The 3,929-nt window shown below is 61.0% G+C and overlaps 1 long non-coding RNA gene across 1 annotated transcript; it reads right to left on the bottom strand.

The window, feature by feature from the left end:
• Positions 1-276: 276 nt before the first annotated feature.
• LOC142043454 (uncharacterized) lies at positions 277-1,740 on the bottom strand. The gene is made up of 3 exons (XR_012654048.1): positions 1,535-1,740; positions 728-895; positions 277-367 (listed from the first exon to the last, which is right to left on the bottom strand). It is a non-coding gene; the product is annotated as an uncharacterized LOC142043454 (long non-coding RNA).
• Between the last annotated feature and the right edge of the window lie 2,189 nt (positions 1,741-3,929).

Below are 3,929 nucleotides of genomic sequence, written 5' to 3'. Positions count from 1 at the left end.
CCGTTGCTTGGGTGGAGTGGCCGCGCGCGCAGCTGGCTCTGCTGAAGGCAGTGGGTGCAGCCAGGGATCTCTCAGGACTCGTGCTCCCACGGGCCTGGCCCTGCCCTTGCTATCCTTTTGCTGCCACCACCGCGTGCTACTCAGCCCTCCCAACCCCGCCAGGTCTCTCTCGGCGGTGGGCCAGGCCCCTCTGCCCAGGGAGAAGGCGTTCACTCTCTTCCTGCCACGGACTTGCAGGCAAACCTGGTTTGCTCTTGTCCCCGTGCCTGGACCCTACCTTCAGAGGGAAGGTCTGAATGGCCTCTTCTGCTACATTGTACATGAACGTCCCAAGGAGAGTTTCCTCTTCTCCGGCCGCATCCACTCCCTCAGGGGCAAAGCACAAGGAGAGCAGCTCAGACTCGTCCCGACAAAGAGGGAACGTAGGCGCTGGATCAGCCCTGTTATCTGCCCAGCCTCTCCTGGGGCTCTAGCAGCAGTCTAGCACTGGTTAGGGCGCAGCTCAGTCTCTGCCTTGAGTTTTGGTCAAGAACCCCCAGGTGCCTGGCCAGAACAAGTCTTAAGAGGGATGCAACCTCTAGAGCCCTTGAAGTATCCCCCTGGGGCACTGCAGTGCTCAGGAGAGAGCAGGACACAAACCTCAGCGGATGCACACAAGCAAGCAAGACCCGGTCATGGCTTTCCCCCGGGGCCAGATCCCCACCAGAAGCGCCCAGCAGAGACTTACAAAGACAGCGACGTCTCTGGGCGCGCTGGTGACGGTCCCAGAGGGAGAGACGTCTTTGTAGATGTGCTGCATCGTGACGGCGGTCAGGTGGACTCGTGCTGGCAACCTGATGACCACCTGGCCCTGAGGCCCTTGTAAAGGCCAGCAGTCTCCTGGGGAAAGACTCGGCTGCAAGCAGAACGCGAGAGTGATGAGGGGTGAGAGAGCGTTGGGGCTAACACAGCTGCCCGTGTAGCTTGAAGCCTGGGCACCGGTGCATCTGTGGGGTCTATTTCAGCTCGAAAGTGAGGCGCCTGTGAGGAAATGGACAAAGGCAGGAGGCCTTCTTCCCTGCCTGACAAAGGGGGCTCTCAGTATTACGGCGCAGAGGAGAATACCGCTTAGGAAACCATCCTAGTCAGGGCCGAGCAGAAACACGTCTCTGCCCAGTGGCTCTGCAGGGCACCCCCCACCTCCCGCCTCCCACCCCTGAAAAGGCGCTGCTGCTAGGGATGAGCGTGGAAACGGAGTCACCAGGGAGAAGCTCTTTCACTCAGCTGTGGCAGAGGACTATGGGCGAGATGCAGCAGTTCAGCTCCGTTCCCCTCCTGAGGGGAACCAGTGATTTCTTTCTAGCAAGCCCAGCCCTGTGTTCGAGCTTTGGTTTCAGGAACCTGATCAACATGGTGGGCTTGAGCAGTACCACTGGACTGAGGGGGAAGCCCCTGAGGTTGGTCCCCAACTTCACAGGACGGAAGGAAGGAAGGAAGGAAGGAAGGCAGGCGGGAAAAGGAAGGAAACCAGCACTGATGATTTCTGCTACGATACCTGCAAGATAGTGTCAGGAGGGTTGGCAGGGCGAAAGAACCATAAAACCCTGCAGCCCCAATTCTCTTTGCAGTTGTAGGTCTCGGAAGTTCTCTGCCTGTCGATGGTGGCACCTGTAAGGAAGGGAGAGCAGGTGACTGACTGCAAGAGGCCACAGACTAGGAAGACTTGGTGCTCAGACACTATTTGTGCCGCCGCCGGCCAGCTCCACGTCTGTCAGTCACCACGCTGGTGGGGGTGCCCAGCTGCGCAGGGGAATGACGGCATCCACGTGCCTGGTGACTTCTTCTCTCACAGCGCCACGAGGAGAAGGTCTGAGGGGCCTGGGAGACAGCAGGTGCCCGTGTGAATGACAGCAGACCAAAGCTGAGGGCCCGCTGCGTGGGCAGCAAAGGACGGCCCGGCCATTCCCTTTTCAAATGCGGGGGAGAGGAAGAGAGCCCCTCCAGCAGCACAGGAACGCGTGCCAGGGCAGCACCAGAGGCACGCGTGCGGAGGCCGAGGGCAGGACTGGGAGGGAGTCTGAGAGAGCCGCTCTGCCACAGCCTTGCTCTTGGACCCTGTGAAGTGTTGAAGCTCCCCCACTCTGGAGAGCAGCGCCTGGAGCACAGGCTCCTCTGGGGAGCGCTACAGGCAAGCGCAGGGCAAGGAGACTGGGCTGCTTGTGTCCATACCAGAGCTCTTCAGGGCCCAGTCAGACATCTCGACACAGACGTTCAAAGCCATCTGGGATGCTGCCTGGTTCACTTCCTGACCTTCCTGGGAACGCTGCCGTAAAGGAACACAGAAAAGGACCGCGTCAGCGGGCAGTTCAGCGTGGCTACTAGCGCCCGCGGAGGCAAAGCGTCACCGTCAGAAATCCAAGGCAAGCTTTGTCCACGGAGCTGCAAGACTCTCTGCTGCTGACGTGAGCCGCGAGGACTGAGGAACAGTATCTGTGGCCGTGGCCCCGAGGTGGGCTGACGAGGGCCCCCACACCCTCGTCCCCACCCTCCACGCTCTCCAGGTCAGCCGGGAGCCGGGCTCAGGCCCTGCAAGCGACGGCTGGCCCCGTGAGCGTGCCTGGGTCTCACCACTGCCTCAGGGGCCCGGCCAGAGCAGCCAGAGGCAATGGTGTGCCAAGGGAAGGCTGTCGGGAGTTTTCCGCTGCCTGAAGCGGCCCGCTTAGACTGGGGCTGGAGAAGGGCCTGTGCAGCGCAGAAGCTCACCCAGCAAAGCCCCTGGGGTAAAGGCTGGGTTGCTGCAGTCAGCAGTCCGAGCCCACCAACAACCCCACGGAGTACTTTCTCGGGGGTTCTGCCCAGCCAAGCCTCCTTCCCCAAAACGCAGGCTCACCTTCTTGGCACTGCTGATCTCCGCCCTCAGTTGAGCCACCTCCTCCAGAAGAAGCTGCATCTTCTGGTTTTGCTCCGCCAACAAAGCGCGCAAGTCCCTGCCGGAACAAGAAAGCAGATCTTGTCAGGGAGAGGCCCATCCCCTCTGGGGGGTGTCTGGGCTCAGCAAGGAGGAGAGACGCAGGTGCTTTCCCTGCTTTGCGAGCGCTCCCCTTCTGCACCAGGTTGAGCAAAAGGCGAAGGCAGGGGGGAAGCACGGGAGCCCTGGCTGTTAGGAAAATGAGTGCCGGTAGGACGAGGTCGGCTGACGCTTCTGCACAGAGCCACTTCCAGCTCAGGCAACATCTCTTACCGCTGCATCTTTAGTTCTGCTGCAGACTCACGCGTCAGCTCCTGAAAGGGAAAAACGCTCCGTTAGAGCATCCGCTACCAGAGCTGCCGGGGCTTCCCAGGAGAGGCTTCCCTAGGAAGACACGGCACAAGCTGCTGCTTCTTTGGGTCAGCCTGCATGGAAGCAGAAGAGCCCGCGATTTATCCAGCCACTGTCAGCAACGCTCCCTTGCAGGAGGTGCCCGTCCCGCAAGAGTCACCGACCTCCATCAGTCCCTTGGCCCGCATGGTCCACAGTGGCAGGGAGGTCCTGCAGTAAACGCCAGCTGCAATTCACATCACCAAGAGACAGTTATCTGACTAGGGTTGCCAGCGATCCCTGCAGTCCCCTTGTCTCCTCCCTGTTGCCTTGGGGGTGGGGCAGCAGGTTAGCTGAGGAGGTGGGGAACGCGGGGCGCAGAGAGAGGACGCGCCTCTGACTGGGGGTCATCAGCCCAGGCTTGAGGGGACTGCGCAGGCGTGATCTTCAGGTGTGCTCGGTGCCCCAGAGCTATTCCCCATCTCCCCTCACTGCTTCAGCGAGCACCGAGACCAGGCTGCATGGGCCAGGAGACGTACCCCTCCATCGGCCCCCCCTGCACGGCCCCTCCCCTCTGGGAATCCCCCCATCAGGCCTGGAAACCTACGCCCTTCTCTCGCAGACTTGCAGACTAAGCAAGCCATTCGGACCA

This window comes from Buteo buteo, chromosome 23, assembly GCF_964188355.1.
Source record: "Buteo buteo chromosome 23, bButBut1.hap1.1, whole genome shotgun sequence".
NCBI classification, from domain to species: domain Eukaryota; kingdom Metazoa; phylum Chordata; class Aves; order Accipitriformes; family Accipitridae; genus Buteo; species Buteo buteo.
The sequence above is the reverse complement of the archived record's forward strand: the minus strand, read 5'-3'. Positions and strand labels throughout refer to the sequence as shown.